Source organism: Pinus tabuliformis, chromosome 7 (assembly GCF_031772625.1).
Source record: "Pinus tabuliformis cultivar Carrire ecotype Pingquan chromosome 7, CPIR1, whole genome shotgun sequence".
Lineage (NCBI taxonomy): Eukaryota > Viridiplantae > Streptophyta > Pinopsida > Pinales > Pinaceae > Pinus > Pinus tabuliformis.
Window position 1 is genome coordinate 1,101,426,898 of NC_142293.1, and position 23,032 is coordinate 1,101,449,929.

The following is a 23,032-nucleotide window of genomic DNA, read 5'->3' on the forward strand; positions in this document are numbered from 1 at the left end:
TGTGTCAATTAGAAAAATACCCAAACTCTGTATACATTAAAGAGGTGATTTCCCTAACCCTAGGTCACAAGGGACTCAGTTTTCAGCACTCAAAGCCAAAGGTTAATAAAAGGGAAATATGTGCATCTGATGATTTGATTGTGTATGTTGTGTGTTCGATTAACAATTGCCTAGACTCCAACATTGGAGTAAGTTAAGATTGTGGTCCCATCTTTAGGTCACAAGACTAATTTTTAGCACTAAGAGATGAAATGAAAATGAAAAAGAAATATTGGCAATCAGTGATCCGCTTATGTACAAAGTGTCCTCAATTAACAAAGCCCTGGATACTAGATTCATTGAAATGGTGAATTAAACCCATGGTCATAACATCTAGTCATGAGGAAGGGAGTTGAAATTAAATAAGACTTTTGGATAAGGAATCAAGCTAATAAAAGGAGCTAAGATGTTCTCATGCCATACCTATATATGATTAATTGCTAAGAGAAGTGCAAAGTTTTGAGCAAGAATGTCATAGAACACATATGCCATTAGACAACATGAATGTGGAGAGCACATGTGTAAGGAATGCATAAGCATTTGGAGAGCACAAGCATGAAGAGTGAGTTGAAACTATACAAGAACAATAGAGAATTGTGAAGATCTGGCCTTGTAACAGATAAGAAAGAGGTGATAAAGAGAGTGCATTAGAAGATATGAGATAACATATATGTAAATAGAGTGTGTGTGGATGAGTAGTGTGAGATATGGACCAATAGAGAATGTGTAGAACAAATAGTTGTGTTATGCGATGAGGTAGAATATTTTCAATGAACCATAAAGAGTAGATCGTTTCTAAGAAAGAAAAGAAAGGAAGGAGACTTGAATTTAATATTTTTGAAGCATAAGAATTTTAGAATGATGCCTCTAGATTGAGTCTAAAAATGTGATGAAATAGATATCTAGAAGGTAAAAGGAGTTGTATCAACAAATATAAATCGTATTGGTGTCTCTGGCAAGTAGGTGCTTGCAAATCTGAGGGAATTGGTGTCTCCTGCAAGTTGGTGCTTGCAAATCTGAGAGGATTGGTGTCTCTTGCAAGTTGGTGATCTAAAAGTTGAGGTGATGGTGTATCCTATAGGTTGGTTCCTACAAAGACTTAATTCAATAAAATAATTAAAAGAAGTTGTGTGGTTTTCTCCCAAAGGGTTTTCATGTATATCTTGTGTTTAATACTCATATGTGAATGGTATATTATTATATGTGTTATCACAATAAACTTTGTTTTAAAGGTTTTTCCAGAAAAGGCTGATAGGTTTAGTGTCAGCGCTTTTAATGTAATAAACAAGGAAATTATCAATAGCAGGGATATCAATGCTTTAATTGTTTCAATAATGTTTTCTGAATAAATTCGCTGAAAACGAGCTTATCAATGTTTCCAATAAAATTGAAAGGTCGATTGACAACGCCAAAAACAAATTTAAAATTTAAAATTTGGAATTACGTTGACCATGTCAATGTCAATGATGAGGTATGCAAGTGTGCCACGGGTAAGTGTGAGGTTAAATCATAAATTTATCCACCACCATCGGTGTATGGTTTGTTTAATAATCATGGGTTAAAACATGTTTCCTATAAATTGTAATCATTTTTCCAAATCGAAATGATTTCCCTTATCCACTGTTAAACTCATTTCATTTTGTAAGTTCATGTTTTCATTTGTAAGTTTGGTAACTTTGTTGCTAAATTATTAATGTTTGATAAGAGAAATGTTGACATTCCCACTATCGTCAAATTCTCAGCTACCCTGCCTCTATGAAGGTTTTAGTTTTCCTCCTTTTTAAGCCAATTATTTGACTCCATGGCCATGGAAATCTATCAAACCCTACCACATTTTTGAAACCCTATTACAATAGAGCTAGTCATTGTGTTAAGTACATAACCAGTATTTTGACTGAGTTATAGAAGGGATCCCCCTTCATATTGAAAGGGATAGATTTTAATTCAAGAGATTGGTTAGAGGTCACATAAGTTATTTCCTTCCACAACTAGGGATTTTTCCGAGTGACAACATTTTGGCGTCATTCTCCGGGACCGAAGGTGAAATTTTCCCTAGGAGAATGACAAGATCCAAATCTGATTACTAATGGTGAACAATTTTCAGACATAAGCAAGTTGTGCATTATTCACAAGTTTCAAAAGAAAATTAAAAGACTCCATTGGAGGACGACCCTTATTAACAGAGACATGAAAGGACAATACAGGAAAACCAAGTATCAAAGCTTGAGTTTCATCCAAGATGTAATATTATTTTTTGTCAAATACTTCTTGTCCTTTCTTGAGCATATCAAAAGAATTTTTTGTTGTTTACTGTATTCAGATGCAAACCACAGATCTACATTTGTATATCCTTCTTTAAAATTTATAGATATACCTTCTTTTTGCATTGTTGATCTTAACCAATTTTTTCATCCAAGCCATATGATGTCCATGACTAGTCTTGTGAGCCTCATGTGATCAAGGCTGATATTACACCCCCTTATATATGATCTTATACCTTCCATGATTCAAGAGAGATATAGACCCTTAATATTGCCAAATACCTTCCATGATTTTCCTCCGAAACATTATAAATACCTTCCCAAGTTTGATGGGGAACCTAACAACTTTGCAGCTGAAAAACACATTCAAGCCTTCAAGCATTTTATAGATATTTTTGAAGTTGAGAATGATGACGTTTACTTGAGAACTTTTTCTCAATCATTACAAGGGGATGCTAAAGAATGGTTCATACATTTAGAGCCTAAATCAGTCAGTTCATGGGAGGAACTGAGTGATATTTTTCTGAAATTTTGGGGCAAGAGGAAATCCAAGTATCAACATTTTTCAGAGTTTCGTGGCATAAAGAAATAGAGGGATGAAACTGTGCTTATGTTCAATAGGAATATTTTCGGTCTTTTTCACAAGATGCCTAGAGACATTCAACCTTCTGAAGTTGTTTCCATGTTGCATTATGCAACAAAATTTCATTCAGATTTTTCTTACTGCCTCATGAACATGAGATTTGTGACCTTACAACAAATTTTTATTGATGCTCAGTAAATAGATGAGAATCCTCAAGCATGTGAGAAAATCCCAAAACGGGTCCTGGATGAAATAGATGCAGATGAATAAGAGAGTGAGCATGTTCAAAATAGACTTGTTCTGAATCCTCATCCATTTCATTATGAGAAGATGATATATAATATCATACATTTTCTTGAAAGTCTCAATAATGATGTTTTTGCAGAGAGCAATAATAAGCTTGTTGAAAAGCAAGTTGCTGCTCCAAATTTTGATTTTCCTATATATGATGATTATGATGATGACTTTCATGAACAACAAATTATATTTCCTTCATCAAAAAATGTTTATTTTCAGCGGTCTAATGAAAGCACTCAACCTATATATCAGAGTTACAACATTGGAAATAAAGAGAGAGATCAATTATATGAGGGTAACTCTTTTCATTTATGCGTCTTTTCATTCAAGTTGCTGAAAGAGAAATTTAAAATCATAAATGAAGCAGAGGAACATGAATCGATGCAAAATCACATAGGTTTACTGGGACAAACTAACAACATTATAGATTAGCAGGAAGATTTTCATGTTTTTCATGATCCTGTGGCTTTATATATGGAGAGTTTTTCCAGTTCAGATTCACAACCATTAACTTACAGAGATTTTGAAAATGATGATTGTAAGGATGTTAATTCTCAAAAGCAACCAGAGATATTTTCTTTATCAAAAAGTATTCCATTGCAGTTGTCATATGAAGATTTTTAGCCTCTTTATGACAACCATTAGATTGAGATGCATGGAAGCAAATATGTAGTCGAAGGGATTACACATCAAAGTGATAGTCTTTTACATTGTTGTGAGATCAATTTGCAAGCATTTGAGGATCCTTTTGTAGTCTTTTTAGAGTCAATAAGCAGGACCAAGTTTTCATATTTTATCAATAATGAATTTATTTTCAACTTTTAAAATAAATTGCAAGAATGCAGTAAAGTAAAGAGTGATGGATTTATGCCCACTAAAGCTAAGATTAAGAAAGGACAATTTACTGATGTGGAGCAAGGAAAAGAGCACAATCAAGGAGCTACATTATTTCAGCAGCTACTTGACTGGTTGTATTAGCATTTTTGTATTATTTGATTCAACAATTCTTTTAGCAGTTTAAAGTAGGATTGTGTGCAATAAGCTTGTTGGGGCAAGCATGAATTTTAGTTTGGTTTTTCAGCAATGAGTTTTTCAATTTCGGTTTTCAATTTGTTGTGTGGAGTACTAGTGTATGGTTTTCAGTTGCATAGTTAATTGGTTGCAAATAAGGTTGTCGGTTTCAGGTAAAATGTTGGGATCAACCCAATGGATTAGGCCTCTGGTCTATGGGGTTCTTGCTACCATCTATGATCGACAACATCCCTGTGAAGCCAATTGTTATCACAATAAACTTTGTTTTTAAAGGTTTTTTCAGAAAAGGCTAACAGTTTCAGTGTCAACACTTTTAATGTAATAAATAGGGAAATTATCGACAGTGGGGCTATCATTGCTTTAAGTGTTATGATAATTTTTTCTAAAGAAATTCACTGACAACAGGCTTATGAGTGTTTCTGATAAAATTAATAGGTCGATTGCCAGCGCCATAAACAAATTTAAATTTAAAATTTGGAATTATGCTGACCACGTCAATGTCAATGATGAGGTATAAAAGTGTGCCACGGGTAATTGTGAGGTTAAATCATAAATTTATCTGCCTCCATCGATGTATAGTTTGTTGAATAATAATGATTTAAAATGTGTTTCTTACAAATCATAATCATTTTTCCAAATCAGAATGATTTCCCACATCCACCATTAAACTCATTTCGTTTTGTAAGTTTGTGTTTTCATTTGTAAGTTTGGTAACTTTGTTGTTAAATTGGTAACATTTGACAAGAGAAATACTGACATTCCCAATATCGCCTAATTCTAAGAACAGACAAAAAAGAAATGCTGACAGTTAGTCTGTCAGCAAAATCGTTAGTTAAAACTCCGTTTCTCCTGTACAACACAGTAATTTTGGGCACACTTTCCAGACAAAGAGAACTAATTTTACGAAACTGAAAGAGGTTTTTGTCCAAAATGAACTCATTTAGGAAAACCTCTTTGGATTTTATAACAATATCACGGTTTTGGTCTTTCAAAGGGATCACTAGACCCTATTTTTCAGGATTTCGACAGGAAAAAGCTCATAGACAATTGTTGACTTAGATGCCACCTCACAAAATTCAACTTGCTAATCCTTATCTCCAGCCATGACTCTAGAAAAAACATGATATTTAGATGTAGATAGGATTAGAAAGTTTTATATGCATGTATTTTAGATGTACGCTGTGATTATTTAGACTTTGTAATTAAAGCTTTGCTAAAAACTGGTTTTTAGTTAGTTTGTCTTTTCTATAAAGACAAAGACTGAAGAATGAGAAAGGGTTGGGGTTTTTTATCAGAAACTTATTGTGCCCTGTGTATTTTCTGAAGGTTTAATAAAGGAAGACTAATTTTGCAGCAACGATTCTTATGTTGAGAGAGTTTGGATATATATATATATATTTATTTATTTATTTTTTTTGTTTCCGTTTTCCTTCTATGTTGTCATATGTGTATTCTTCTATGATTGATAAGAGTAAATAAATTGAAATCATATTTACTATGCTTTGTTTATATGATCAGTCTGTCACAAATTTCTGACTTATGCTTTAATGGATGTCATCCTTGTGGTTCTCTTGTAAGTATACCATTGTCTTCTTATTCTACATTCCATCTCAACATTTTTAAATTTCAGAGTATCTCAGCTAACCTGCCTCTGTGAAGGTTTTTTTTGCCTCCTTGTTAAGCCAATTATTTTATTCCATGCGTAATGGAAATCTATCAAACCCTACCACATTTTTGACACCCTATTACAACAGAGTTAGTCATTGCATTAAGTACATAACTAGTCATTTTGACCGAGTTATAGAAGGGATCCCGCTTCAGATTGAAAGGGCTAGCTTTCAATTCAAGAGATTCGTTAGAGGTTACCCCAGTTATTTCCTTCAACAACTAGGGAGTTTTCTAAGTGATAACAATGTGATTCAATGTTTTAAATAGTTTAAAATTGTATTACACCAATTCAAGGCACCCAACCCCTCGACGCTTAATATAATTATTAATCCAATAATTGTATAAGAGTGAGTTCCTTCTAGAACAATCTAACCACTAGAAGGGAGATCTATGAGGAATCAATGGCCAGTCAAGATGGATCATTTTCAAACATAACACCTATCTTTGATGGGACCAATTATACTTTCTAGAAGGTAACAATGAGTGGCTATTTAATGTCTCTCGGTGTTGAGATTTGGATGTTTGTTGAAGATGTATACAAAACTACAACAACTCCTCTGACATATCCAAATGGAAGAAGGGGATTTAAAAACAATGCAAAGGAAAATTATAAAATTATGTGTGCTCTCATTGAATCTAAATTTGTTAAGGTAATGCATTGTAAATATGCCAAGGAGATCTAGGATAAGGTCCAGAGATGTTGCAAAGGAGATGATAAGGTAAATAAAGCTAAAATTCAATCACACAAAATGAGGTTTGAAAGTCTAAAACTGAATGAAAATGCCAAACATTACAGGATTCTTCTTAGAGCTGATACAATTGTAAACACCATTAAAGATCTTAATGAAAATGTTGATGAAGCAGTTGTTGTTGAGAAACTATTCAAATTTCTTCCCATGAGATTCAATCCCAAGATTACAACCATTGAGAATATGAAGGACCTAGACACCATAAAGATCAAAGTACTATACAAAATTCTCACAACATATGAAATGAGGATTGGAAAAGAGAGGTTAGGACCAAAGGAGGTTGCCTTCAAAGTCTCAAAGAAAACAAAAAAACATAAATATTTCTCCAACCATGAGTCATATCCAGAGATAGCTCTATTTGTGAGAAAGTTGAAAATGGAATTTGGCAAGTATAAAGGTAATTTACCTCTTAAATGTTTTGATTGTGGTAGAATTGGCCATTTTGCTTCTCAATGTCCCTATCCTAAAGTAGAAGATCATGAAAAAGAAAGAGAGTATAAGAATAGAAGTAGATCTCATAAATATAAGAAGGGAAAGTCTAATAAGAAGAAGATATTCTATGCTAAAGAAGACAACTACTCATCAGTAGAGAGAAATGAATAACATTTGAAGAAGAGCTAGATGAATGCTTGCTCATGGCCATAGAAACTGAGCACAAATACAAAGATAATTAATATCACAAGGAATAAGTTGAAGGGAAGTTTACCTTGAAGGAGAGTTAAATAATGCTCTAGATGAATTAAGGAAGGTCCAAAGAACAATAGAAGGTTGAAGGAATAATTGTTGAATGCAGAAAAAGAAACACATTTTTTCAGTGAAGAATCAATTAATATTAAAATTATTCAATTAGAAGAAGTAGAAAGAATTGAAAAAGTCCTAATAAAGCAGCTAAAGGTTAAGCAAAGAAGTTGTGAAAAGATAAAAGATAGGAATGAATATTTAATAAACGATTTATCCAAGATATATAAAGACAGAGACTCAAACACAAATGAGGAAGAAATCATATGTCTAAATACCAAAACCTAGTCGATATAATGGGAGAGAAATTGTGAGATGCTTGAAGAAGAGGCAGTTTCTCAAAGAAAATATCTATAGAAATATAGAGCTCAAGTGGATCTAAATTTAATATTTTCAAAGGTATTTGAAACCATTGATAAGCCACACTTGTTGGCTCGAAATGTCGACTCAAAAACTCATTGTGATGGATCCAGAAGAATCTAATCAAAACCCTTGATAATATCCTTAGTAATCATAGATCATCGACCATCAAGACAAGTTTGGGTTACAAAGACCGCCATGAGATCTCGAAAGGAGAGTCAAGCACAAGGTCCCTTGAAAAAGTAGAGTTCATTAGCTATGGAAATGTTCTCAAATGAATATTGAGTCAAGTAAATAAAGGAACTAATAAAAATAAGATCAAACAAAGAAATTATCCCATCAATTCCACAGATGATACTTAAGGTAGATCAAAGAATCAAAAAGAAAGACAGAAAGGATTTATTAGAACCACTCCTCCACAAAGGTTGCACACTTTTAGGTATCTAAATATATTTTATGATTATTGTTTCTCATTTCATAATTTTGGTCATAAGGTTGTAAATTGTAGAGCCCATAGATATATAATAAATGAAAATTTTAGATCTAGTCAGTTCTTAATGCCTAGACCTATGAATTCCTATATTGACAAGAACAATGCATTTTCTCCTCTCTTGGATGAAATTGAATGTTACAATTGTAGTAATTTTTGGCATAAGGAAAGTGAATATAGAAGCATATTCATAAATACCCCCAAGCAATAGTTTCCCAAGCAGTTTCAACAACAAAAATATAGTAAGAGGTGGAAAAAAACCAAAAAAGCTGAAGAATGTGGATTTGCATTATATGCTCACAATCAAGAAGGGAAATGGTATATTAATAGTGGGTGCTCAAAGCACATGATAGGGGACAAGAGTAAATTCATTTCCTTAAAGGAATATAAAGGAGGGAGTGTCATGTTTGGAAATAATGCACTAGCCAAGATAAAAGGTAAAGGGATCATTAGCCTTAATGAAAAGACTAAGGCTCAAAATGTTTTATATGTTGATGGTATGAAGCACAATTTGTTAAGTGTAAGTCAAATGTGTGACCAAGGATATGACCTCACATTTCACTCTAAGGGATGTGAAATAAGGAAAGTAGAATCTGGGAAAGTGATAGTCAAAGCAATTAAAACTCCTAGCAATGTATATGTTTTTTATGGAGCCAAAGAAAAATGTTGCATGAGAAAAGTGGATGAAAGTTGGTTATGGCATAGAAGAATGGGACATATCAATTTTGATAACCTAGTAAAAATAAAAAAGACAAAAGCAGTGAGGGGCATGCCAAAGGTATAAAAGCTAAATGATTCCATATGTAAACAAAGTCAGTTTTGGAAGCAAACAAGGTCCACTTCAAGACAAAATAATATTCATCATCTAGACCATTAGAGCTAGTTCATACAGATGTATGCATCCCTACGAGAACCCAAAGCTTAAGAGGAACATGGTACTTCATACTCTTTATTGATGATTATTCAAGGGCAACATGGATCATGTTACTTAAGGAAAAGTTAGAAGCTCTTTGTAAGTTCAAGGTATTCAAAGCTAAAGTTGAAAAGAAATGGGCCTAAAGATCAAATATTTGAAATCTGATAGAGGGGGAGAGTTTACCTCATTTGAGTTCAATGAATTCCGTGAAGAGCATGGAATTATAAGACAATAATTAGTAGCTATAACCCCTCAAAAGAATGAATTAGTTGAAAGAAAGAATAGATCATTACAAGAGATGGAAAGATCTATGATGGATGAAGCAAAGATCCCAAGCACTTTTTGGGGATATAGTTCAAACATGTTTTTACATATCAAATAGATTTAAACTCAAAGTAAATAGTGATAAGACCCCCTATGAGCTATGGAGAGGAAAACCAACTTCATCTAAGCATATAACAGTCTTTAGAAGCAAGTGATATATCAAGAGAATTAAGATAACATGGGAAAGTGTGATTCTAGAGTTGACAAAAGAATATTTCTTGCTTATTCATACAAAATCAAAGGTTATAAGTGCTACAACAAAACAATAAGAAAGATAGTGGAATGTATTGATGTAAGGGTAGATGAAGCATTGCCATAAACAGTGAAGCCGCAAAGCGATTATGAATTAGATGAGACAACAATCGTTGATGTAGAAAAGGAAGAAGAAGAAGAGAACGATGATGAAGAAGAAGAGATGGCACCTCAGCAAATCAAAAATCCATCCATGTATGTGCGAAAATTGCGTCTTGAAAATCAAATACTTGGAGATAGAGAATTAAGAGTTCATACTAGAAGGAAAATAATCATCACTCCCAAACATGCAAATCTAACACTTTTGTCTAAAATGGAACCCAAATGTTTTGATCAAGCAAGAGAAGATAAGCATTGAGTCAAATCTATGAATGAAGAATTAGAACAAATAGAGAAAAATGACACATGGGAACTATCGACACTAGTTTTAAATGTTCTTGAATTTTGTACTAGCAGCTACAAAATTGTGCCTCTATCATTGTATTGTCATACTTAAAGTGACCCTAAAATCTATTTAGTTTTACTTATCCATGACCAAAGGGAGGAGGACACCATAAGAAACTATATATTTCATAAGTATATATAACAATGCATGTACCAGAATTACTATTTCTATGTTGATGAATGATTTGAAGTGAAAAGCATGATGGTGAGTAATTCAAGCATGTGTTTAACTTTTTTAATAGTCACAAAGACAATTTGAGAATTTGATATTGGATAATATTACACATGTTGTAAGATCTGAAAAAAAATCTTGGAAATACAATATATATGCTAAGGAAATGCTTTGAAGACATGATATATATATATATATATATATATATATATATATATATATATATATATATATATATATATATATATATACATTATGGTTATAAACTATCCTAGCAAACTCAAAGTTATGATACATATGTATACGGTGGAGTTTGAATTATTTGGAATATATATTGTTATGGTGGTAGACTAATCTGTTAATTCAAGTCTTGCAAAGGTTAATGGATATTGTGTTAAAATTTTGAAGTTATATGGAATGTGTGATATAGTATTGATATGTCATAATCCTCCTTGCGACATCAGCTTAGGTTCTTTTGGCTTTGTCGTTGGTTAAGTTAAGATATGATACATTATTTGTAAATGGTGTAACCCTCTCCTGTATAGTGCTCCATGCGGTGATTGTTGGGAGAATGTTGCATCATTTATGGTTTAATGTGTTTGCCTTACACTTGATTCACTTCTAATTTTCATGATTTTTTATGGACATTTATCCTGAGGTGGCTTGGGGCTATCTTAGCTTGGGGTCTTGAAAAGAGTAAAATCTGGCCTAAGAAATTAATGATCTAGTACTTAAGATAAATCAACAAACAACAATAGATTTGTTAGTAAATCAACGACTCTCCTTCGCCAGGTTTTTTCTCATTTAGCAATTTAAGAACTCAGTCCAGAGAATTTGGGGTTTATTTCAAAGTTTTTACCAATGTTACTATTCTAATCTCTGTGGAAATTTGTTGGGCGTTCCTGCATGTTGTGCGTCAAATTTTCATTGGCATTATAGGTAAGTTGATTATAGTTAATTATGCAATATATTATGTTTTTACTTTGATTGTTGACTCTTTATTTCCACCGCACATGATATCCTTGTCCATATAGCTCGTTATCTTCAGACTTGCCCATGAAGCTCTATTTCTCTGCAAATAATTCAATAAAATGGGTAGTCGTTTATAAACCTAATAATTGAGCTCCTAGTGGCTCTAAACCTTGTTCGACCAAGGGTTTTTGTTCATAAAGTTAATGGTAAATTTGTTGCAAAAATTTTTTCAAAGGATACCCTTATTCCTCAAGAGCTACTCTAATTGAGAAGAGCCCCCTTAAACTTTTGCTAGGGCCTTTCTAAAACCCTTGTATTGATTCTATATACAATCTTTTTTCAAGTTTTATTCATGCTAATCTGCCTAAAATAAAAAACCCTCATGCATGAATAAAAATTACAGGCACTTAGACAAAGATACCCTAACCCTACTTTAGTTTTGATTTTATTTACATGGGTTTCAGTTCGAACTCTTTGTGTCAATTCATAATAAGCCTCCCCATGTATTCTTTCATTGTTAATTCTCAGAGCTTCTCACTTATTCCCCTACACTATCCAGATCCAGCTATTAAAACCCTATTTTTGTGTAAAAACCCTCACCTGAAAGAAGATATGTTTAACACCCTTTATATCCATATTTAAAGTATTATTGTTATACAATGTTATTATTTAAAATATTTTTTTTATTTGGAATATGATTGAGTAAATGGTTGAACCTGCGTATAAAAAAAAACCAATTTCAAAAAATGTTTAAAAGAAATTATGGCAAATGCTTAAATTGTTGAAGGGAAAATTTCGAAAGAATTCTTAAGGATTTCACCTTCTCTATTACATTCCACCACTTATTTCTCTAAATTAAAACCCTAATATCACTTCACCGCCCCTTTTCCCATTTACACAAGAGTTCATTGATCTTTGTGTTGAAATTTATTTTCAAGTTGGAATTTCTCATCATGATAATTACTTGTGATTGATATATGTTTCCTTTTAGCATTTTAATTATTCAATTAAGTCATCAAGCAATTACACATTCAAAAAACATAAAGAAAGAAGAGATACAAGAAAAAAGAGACACCTTAGATTAGGCTAGTAGCTAGGACAAAACCCACAAAGATAAAACCCAACAATCCTTTCCTTATAGAATCTTTGTCAACAAGAGAAATCCAAATCATAGACAAACTAACCAGTATGACTTCCCAAGTTCCAAGTCATCCCTCCATCAATAATCCAAACTCCTCCACAACTCACAAAAGTACATTTCCTTGGGAATCTTGTATACCAGAGAAATATAGTGCTGTAGGAAACTCACATATCACAGAAGCATGGTTCCATAGTAGACTCACGTATCAAAAAAGTATGGTGCCACAGGAAACCCACATATCACAAAAGTATGGCACCATAAGAGATTTATATATCACATAGAGAAGTTCCAGAGAAAGCTTACATCATCATAGAAGATTGTCCCTTAAATATCTCGCATACCACAGAAGATAAGTGCTTCAGACATATTTGAATTTCTCCTCCACAAAAGAGATGTGAACTACTTACCAAATGGTGGAGAATATATGCCAATATATAGTTGGTTCCATGTTCGAAAAGGTGTCTTCCAAGACTGAGCTGACTTGTCATCTAGAGGGTTGACTTGGAAGTTGGGATTTGACCATAGTTACATAAAAAAATTATTTTTTCTTTTTCTTTCAAATCTAAAATAAATCATACATTATGAAGACCAAAACTAGTTACAACTTCAACACTTTTTACTAAATACATATTTGTTGTATTAGTTTAGAAGGGAAATGAGCAAATGTATCAACTTTATTTGCTTATTTGGTTACTGTTAATGTTTTGGTTTATTTGTGAAAACGAGTTATAATTCTAGAAGGAAAGGTAGAGGCAAAGGAATGGGAAACAAACCCCCTAGTTTATGGGATACTGGAAGGAACAAAAAGATTCATTTTTTTCTCACTTTAATGTTGATTCTGATGAGTTTCATCAACTGGTAACTACTATACATTTATACCTCAGTTCCCCCAGTTTCTTTTTACCCCCTTGTTTATCATAATATCACCTCCCCTTCTTTGAGCCCTCATCCTAACATTCATGAAATCCGTATTCTGAAACTTGGTAACAATACTTGGAATAATGTTGATGGTTGGAACCCTATTCCAAATCCTCTTGATTCTAAAGATAAAGGTTGGGGACCAATCCCAAATAACACAGTCCACCATGCACCAACTCATTCACACTCTTCTACCATTCATGCATCATCGTTTCCATTTGAAGGATTCAATATTGGCTCTAGTACTAAGCATGCCACTCTTGATACTGTAAAATTTCATAATATTTTTTATGCTACACTTTTTACCTTCAAGCTTGTTAATTCTGAACCCCTGCATGTGAGCTCAGTCAGCCCAAATTCTAAAAACATTGCTCCTAAAACCAAGTGTCCAAATCCTGGTTATGAGTTTGCAACTACTTCTACCATAGGATAAAATAAAGAGGAACATATGGGCACTCAACAACTGTTGATTTCAATGGAGAATTTTTTGTCTAAATTAAAACATAACTCTGTTTCCCTCCCTTATAAATCATAGACACAATTGATATTCCCTCCCATACTGCAAGTTATAAATCCTCTATTATTAGCAGGTAAGAATTGATCTCCATCTCGTCTGAATAACACAATCTCGCTATCAGAATGGATAACACAAATTGTGTCAAACCCCACTACTATTAAACTAATACTACTAATGATGTCATAAACATGTGGCATCTTCCTCGCCTTTCCCATCTCTCGCAAACGTAGAGGGTCGAAGCATGTAATAGGCGATAAATTTTCTTGGTGTTGGGGTTGGTTTTCATCGTCAAGATTCGTAGCGATATTTGGTGGCAAGAATGGAATAATATTTTATTTGTATTCTCTATAAAAGGCTACATTAGATTTATTTGTTTGAAGATTTCAGAAAAATCTTGTTGAATCACATATAGAGTCCTCTCCCAAAAATCTTGATGATGTTGATATTCGACTTCCTTCACAAACATTAGGAAACTCCAAGGTGTAGTTTTCCCATAAACCACTCTCTCTGTACATTGATGCATCATTTATGTTATGGTTATCAATGAGAGGTAAAGGATAAACAATGACATTCAATTCTTCGAATGTTGGTGAGTTGAAGAATTCAATATTTTCCTTAGATTCAATCTTAGCTATAACTCCTACACCTTTTTGGTATTGATCACATGCTTCACTTTCTTCATCTCCTTTAACCAAATCTGGTTGAAGATTGGTCTCACACTTTATCTACTCATATTCAGTCTCATTTATAACTATATATCTTCAGGTGTTGACTCTAATGTTTCAAGAAGCTTTATTGATTTTACAAGTATTTCTCTCATTTCTAGTAATAATTCTCGATTAGTTTTATGGTCATTCAATACTTCTTGGGAATATGTTCCCATGATTTCAGGATTTAGAGAATATAAGGGATGAATTTGATGCAACAATTGAATGACCAAAGGGTCAAATAACGCTAATACCATTGTATTAAACAAAGTTCATTAACTCTCTGATACCATTGTAACAATATGCAATTGTGTAGAACATACATATTTTATTTGTTATTGAATGAATTGATTGGTGATTACATGCCTTCATGACGGTGTGCCTAAATAGGCATTGACTGGTCACAAATGTTTAAATGGTCATGTCTAATGATTTTTCCCTTCATAACTAATAGTTTTTATTAATGTTTATTTATTAATTATTTGTTTATTTTATTATTGTTTATTTATTATTTATTTAATTGTTTAGTTAATTATTAATTATTTATTTATTCATAACAACGATCATTAAACACAATCATTTGTCAAGAAGTTCTTATTACAGATTGTTTAATATGTAGAGTTTGATTCTATTATATCCGAATAGTATTATTCAAGTATGCTCAATGAAGGATCTATTTCTATTACCATATTTTGTTCTCTTTTTACTATTTATTTTCTCTACTTTTCTGGTCCTTGTATCTTTTGTATTATATATTACATCATTACTATTAACAAATTTTTACTTTAAAAAAATTCAATTATTTTTTTTAATATTCAACTTTATGTCGAGTCTTTTGAACATGAATGTGATGAAAGTTTGATCATTTATCATACAAGCACCATTTTGGAAGTTTTATTTTAGACTTTTGTATATTTGAAACTTGTTTTAAATTTCAGATGTGTAATAGCCATTTATGGTTGATATTTGTACACAACTATGTTAGCCATACAATGATTCTTGTTCTTAAGTACTTTGGAGTTGTACTATAATTAGAAAGGCTATAAACCCAAATAACGTTCCCAAAGTTCTTGGTTTAGCCAACCAATAATTTGAAAGGATATTGAAGGATTAGCATATTCATCAACATCCTCTTTAGTGGTCATACTTAGGACATAAAGTGATCACCCTCAATTTTTTTGTTTATTTCTTTGATTTTGGTTTCATGGTTGTGTTTGGTTTGCTTGTTTTGTTTCTTTTCTTTTTTTAGTTTTCATTGATGCTCTTTTATTATTGGTGTTGTATGTCCCTTACCTAATCTATTCTGGAGGTTATGACTAGGATTGAACCATTTCAACTGACTATTGAACAAGAATATATCACTCTATCATTACTCTCATTGGATAAACAAACAACAACATAAATATTTAATCAAGGTCAGTTATATGCTTTTTCAATTTTACTCCTGAGATATCTTTATGAAAGATTGTATTTCTTAGATCAATTTGATTGAATATTTCTTTTACGTAGTAATAAATGATTGTACTGAATCTTTTTCAACCAAATATTTTTCCCACTTTCAACAATAAAATAAGTATTTTTGCCAGTTTATTCAACCTTATGTTAGTTACTGTTGGGTCCCTATAATACTAGTGATTACCCCATTACTATTATAGTTATACCCCTTATTTATATTGTTGTGCCCCTATTAACCCCTTATATTTATTTCTGTGCCCCATAGAATCCCTCTATTGTTATTTTTGTGGCTTTATATTATTATTGTTAGGTCGGCTGGATTATATTGTGACTCCTTAGACTCCTATATATAGAAAGGAGGTTTTGTCATTTGAATCATCCAAGAATTTTTCATTTATGTAATGTAAAGGAGGTTTCCCCCTCGAAGAGGCTGAATTCTAAGGCGTTGATCTATCTTTTCTATCTTTTCTTGAGCTGGTTTCATAACATTTGGTATCAGAGCTTTGGATTCTAGGGTTTTGCTGCTCCAAACAGGTCATCGTGGAATTTTCACTATAACTTTTTTTCTGTGACGTTTCAGAAGTTTCAAAAAAAACCCATTTGAGAAGAAATTGCGCTGAACCTTGGGTCCAAATTTCAGAGCTTTTCGCGTGATATTTTCGGAGATATGATCTGAGGAAGTTGGTCTTTTTGCAGACTCCTGAATTACATTCAAAACAGGTGACCTGGGGAAAATTGTCATAACTTTCTCTCTGGGAATCAGATTGAAATTTCGTAAGAAGGTACAGAAAGAGGACGGACTGTAGTTTCGTTTATATCATTTTCAGAACCAAATATCAAAAATTGTACACGTGGCACTTCATACAACTTCGCTCTTCTGAAAAGGTCTATAATCAGGTCATCTTGGGAGATTGTGCATAACTCTTTCTTGGAGAATCCAATTTGGATCAGACTGGTGGCATTGGAAATAGGACACAGAGAGCTAATACAGGTCACAAATTCAGAACTAGATGATTGGAAAGTACAGAGATACATCAGAGGCAATATCGAGCTCCTAAGCTTGGTTTGAAAATTTATTTTGAAGGAATTCAAAGGGCATAGTAGAGCATTATTATCGGTAACTGATGCCCCGAGGAAAGAAAATGCAAACACCTAGTAAGGAACCTGAAAGCTCTAGCATGACTCATGAAGAAGAGGAAGAAATGCTACATGACATATCAAAATTACAAGAACAAGTGCAACAAATGTCACGCTCACAAAAGTTAACAGATGCTAAGATAAATGGCATGGAAGCTAAGATAAATGGTGTGGAAGCTAAGATGGACAATTTGAAGATGGATTTGAACACAAATTTGAAGACAGGCATGGCAGATTTGAAGACAGATTTGACAAATTTTCTACAAGAAATACTTACTAATGGTGAAAAGGTAGTAAAGGAAACTCATGATGAGAACAAAAGAAATGTTAATCATGATTCCATAGACGCTAATGTTGGATCGAAGAATCACCATATTCCAAAAGTCGATATGAGGAAGTTTGATGGCAAGGATCCCGCCACATGGATATTACAAATGGAGCAATTCTTCGATCTCAATAATGTGCAAAACGCACAAAAGGTACGTATGGCAACTGTATATTTGGAACCAAATCAGTTTGTATGGTATCAATGGCTTTGTTCTCGTAAACAATTTATCACTTGGGCAATTTTTGTGGAAGAATTGATAGCACATTATGAGGACACAAAAAGCAACACTTTTTTTAGCCAATTGATAAGTCTCAAACAAAAGGGTTCAATAATGGAGCACATTGAGGAGTTCCAAAAATTGAACATAAGGGTAAAAGATATTCCAAAGGAGCATAGGATTGATGTGTTCATAGGGTCTTTAAAGGATAATATCCAACATGATGTTCGCCTTTGGAAACCTGATTCATTAGAGAAGGCATTCAGGTTAGCAAGAAAAATGGAAAGCAAAATTATGGCAACTAGGAAGCATACCACTCACAACTATAAAGACGGAAGTGTTGTTGCCCATAGTCTTCCACAACCTACAAGGTTGACACCACAACAATTGGAAGAAAAAAGAGCAAAAGGGCTTTGTTACAATTGTGATAGCAAATACACAAAAGGTCATAAGTGTGCTGAGAAGAAATTATTCTACATAGATTGTGAAGAGGAAGAAGAAAAGGAGCAAGAAAGGTCAAAAGAAGAGGATATATTCCAGGAACAAAGCCTAGATGAAGAACAAATAAATCCGACCATATCTTGTAATGCATTGGCGGGAATTACCACTCCTAAAACCATCAAGATAGAAGGACAAATCAAGAAGAAAAAGGTAATAGTGTTGATTGATTCAGGAAGCACCCACAATTTTATTCATTGTAGGGTAGCAAAAGAATTGAATTGCTTCCTATATCCAACACCAGAGTGTCAAGTGATGATTGCAAATGGAGGAACAATAAATTGCCCTGGAAAGTGCCATAATATCAAGCTATCCATGGGAGAATATGTATTGACTAGCCCAATGCTTTCCATTCCAATGGGAGGTGCCGATGTTGTACTAGGAGTCCAATGGCTACAATCCTTGGGTACAATAGCTTTTAATTTTCAAGAACTTTTCATGAAATTTTCTGTGGAAGGAAAGGAAGTTGAATTAAGGGGTATTGCAGGGAAACCAGGAAAGATAATCAGCTCTAATGGCATGACTAAGCTTCTAAAAAAGGAGCAAAGAGGTGTAATTGCACAATTATGTTCGCTAGATGTTTCCACATTGGAATCATCTATTGCTCCAGATCTCCAAAAAGTCCTGGACAATCATTCCAAGGTATTTGAGACTCCCAAGGTCTCCCACCTATGCGTGATCATGATCATGCTATTCATCTGATTCCAGGAAGTGTTCCTCCAAACATCAGGCCGTACAGATATCCCTATGTCCAAAAAAGTGAAATTGAATGTATGGTTGCAGAAATGCTAGAGGCTGGTATAATTCAACCGAGTCAAAGTTCTTTCTCAGCTCCAGTAGTATTGGTGCACAAGAAGGATGGATCATGGCACATGTGTCCGGATTATAGGGAGCTCAATAAGCTCACTATTAAAGATAAGTTCCCCATTCCTGTCATTGATGAATTACTGGATGAATTGCATGGATCAATTTACTTCACCAAGTTGGATCTTCGTTCGGGATATCATCAAATCAGAATGAAGATTGAAGACATTCCGAAAACGGCATTTAGAACTCATGAGGGTCATTATGAATTTTTGGTCATGCCTTTTGGCCTTACCAATGCACCTTCAACATTTCAAGGTTTGATGAATTCAATTTTCAAACCATTCCTTAGAAAATTTGTGTTAGTATTTTTTGATGATAAACTAATCTACAGCAAGTCTTGGAAGGATCATGTTGAACATGTTGATAGGGTGCTACAACTATTGGAGGAGAAACAATTATATGCAAAAAGATCTAAATGTTTCTTTGGAGTCCAAGAGGTGGAATATTTGGGTCATATTGTATCTCATGAAGGAGTTAAGGTAGACCCTAGCAAAATTAAAGCCATTAAGGAATGGAAAATCCCCACATCCATAAAGCATTGCGAGGATTTCTTGGGTTGACAGGGTATTATCGCAAGTTTGTTAAGAATTATGGGAGAATAGCAGCACCTCTAACAACATTATTGAAGAAAGATTCATTTTCATGGACTCCGGAAGCAACAAAGGCCTTTGAACATCTTAAAGAGGCAATGTGCCAAGCACCGGTCTTAGCTACACCGGACTTCACAAAAACCTTTATTGTGGAATGTGATGCTTCAGGAAATGGAATTGGTGCTGTTCTAATGCAAGATGAAAGACCCATTGCTTTTGAAAGTCGTCCAATCAAGGGAAAGTTTTTAAGCAAAGCTATTTATGAGAAGGAAATGTTGGCAATACTCCATGCACTTAAGAAATGGCGACCCTACCTAATGGGAAGACACTTCAAGGTAAAAATGGATCATGATAGCCTTAAATACTTTTTAGAACAAAGATTATCCTCTGAAGAGCAACAAAAGTGGGTCACAAAGATGTTGGGTTATGACTTTGAAATCATCTACAAAAAAGGGAAGCAAAATGTGGTGGCAGATGCACTCTCAAGAAAGGATGAGGATGTGGAAGCATTGTTGTGTGCCATTTCTATTATCCAACCAGATTGGATAAACGACGCAAGGGAGGAATGGAAGAATGACGAAGAAGTGTGGGCACTTATTCGAAAGCTACAACAAGATTCCAGTACTTCTGATACATTTAGCTGGAAAAATGATTCGTTATGGTACAAAGATCGCTTATACCTCTGTAATAATTCCCAACTAAAACAACAGATTCTTATGGAATTGCACACTTCTCCCTTAGGAGGGCACTCAGGATTTTTAAAAACTTACCACAGGGTTAAGAAGGAATTTTTTTGGGATGGCCTTAAATCAGATATTCAAAAGTTTGTGGCGGAATGTTTGGTTTGCCAACAAAATAAAGTTGAAACAATTAAGACACTGGGTCTATTACAACCTTTATCCATTCCAAGCCAACGTTGGGAGGAGGTTTCAATGGATTTTATCATAGGTTTACCCAAGTCTGAGGGAAAGAGTGTCATCATGGTGGTAGTTGACAGACTTACCAAGTATACACACTTTTGTGCATTATCACACCCATTTAAAGCCAGTACAGTTTCTACTGCATTTATGGAAACAGTTCAAAAGCTACATGGAAACCCAAAGATTATTGTAAGTGACAGAGATCCCATTTTCACTGGAAATTTTTGGACAGAATTATTTTCTTGTCTTGGTACTCAGTTAGCTCATAGCTCATCTTATCATCCTCAATCTGATGGACAAACTGAGATAGTAAACAAATGTTTGGAAGGATATCTTCGTTGCTTTGTATCTGATAAACAGACATAATGGGTCAAATGGTTGCCTCTGGCTGAATGGTGGTATAACACTTCCTTCCATACAGCAACAAAAATGACCCCATTTATGGCACTTTATGGGTATCAACCACCATCCATCACATCATATTTAAGAGAAAATTCTAAGGTTCAGGCAGTGGAACATCACATCGAACATCAACAAGAAGTCCTCCAACTCTTAAAGGATAACCTCGTGTTGGCACAAAATAGAATGAAACAACAGGCAGATCAACATCGCAGTGAAAGAAGTTTTGATGTAGGTGATTGGGTATTCCTACGGCTACAACCATATAAGCAAATGTCCCTAAAGCAAGCTAAGAAGGATAATAAACTATCACCAAAGTATTATGGTCCGTACAAGGTGTTGCAAAAGATTGGTACTATGGCATACAAATTGGAGCTTCCTGTAGCTTCTCGATTGCACCCAATTTTCCATGTTTCATGTTTAAATAAGGTTATAGGCGACAAGCTCCCAATTCAAACAATATTGCCAGAACTTGACGAGGAAGGAAAAATTATATTGGAACCGGAAGCAGTCACAGAAACAAGAACTCGACAGCTACGCAATCGATCAATTTCAGAGTATCTTATCAAGTGGAAGAACTTATCCGCTAAAGATTCCACATGGGAGGATGAGAATTTTATGCAGAAGTATCCAGAATTACTCAAGCGTTGAGGACAACACTTTTTTGAAGGAGAGGGGCATGTTGGGTCCCTATAATACTAGTGATTACCCCATTACTATTATAGTTATACCCCTTATTTATATTGTTGTGCCCCTATTACCCCCTTATTGTTATTTCTGTGCCCTATAGAATCCCTCTGTTGTTATTTTTGTGGCTTTATATTATTATTGTTAGGTCGGCTGGATTATATTGTGACTCCTTAGACTCCTATATATAGAAAGGAGGTTTTGTCATTTGAATCATCCAAGAATTGTTCATTTATGTAATGTAAAGGAGGTTGCCCCCTCGAAGAGGCTGAATTCTAAGGCGTTGATCTATCTTTTCTATCTTTTCTTGAGTTGGTTTCATAACAGTTACTGCCAAAACTAAGGAAGAAATTGAAATATATTGGGTTATTATTTCATGAGATATTGAAATTATTGATGAAAAAATTAGAGAACCAATAGCCCAAATTCAACCTAATTAAATCTTCACCAAATAAATGTATATGTCCCTTCATCGATCTCAATCATCTCATCAAGGATTTGAAACTCCTTGCTAGTCACGAAGACTTAGATGAAAATCCCCCAAATACTATTCTCTATCAGCCGCAAAGGGTAGAAAGGAAAATATTAAAATACTCTTAAAAGGTCTTTTTTTAGTCTAACGCCACACTCCTACATCAATTACCCCTATTTAATATACCACCAATCGATATGAGTACACCTCCTTTGGGTCACATCCACAGTTATTATAGACCTATTGTCTCAACCACTAATCCTAACAAAGGCATTAAAAAGTATGGTTGTTTGAATTCAAAGAGGATTTAAATGCAACTCCTTGGCATGTAATTTCTCCTCTTGACTTGCCTCTAGATATAACTCCTTTGCCCAAATTTAAAGATTATTTACCAAAATGTTCAAGTAATGGAACATGTTATATAGAAGGACACTTAAGTGATTTTTCTAATGCTTGTAACAATAAAAGGGCTAATGCAAATGATGTATGCATGAGGTTGTTTGTAAATACACTAGAAGGGAAGTTTGTGCTTGGATTTTTTTATTTACCCCCTAAATCTTTCTCTACTGGGGCAAAAATCTGCTATCGGTTCAAATCCACATACGGGCAGTAGCAAAGCCCATTTTATTGGGTAAAATAATACAATAGCATGGTCTATCAGCCCAGTGAGACCATTAAAGCTTTCAATATCAAATTCACCAAACTCTGCAATACAATTCTTGAACTAATAAGACCTCATAGTCAGGCTACTATGCATAGAAAATTTTAGGGGCAAATCTTAGCCGAAAGGTGAAATTTAAGGGGTTTTATATTTTGGAAGGGTGAATTTTTTATATTACACCCATTTTCGATAATTAGCCCAAAATTTATTTAAAAAATAAA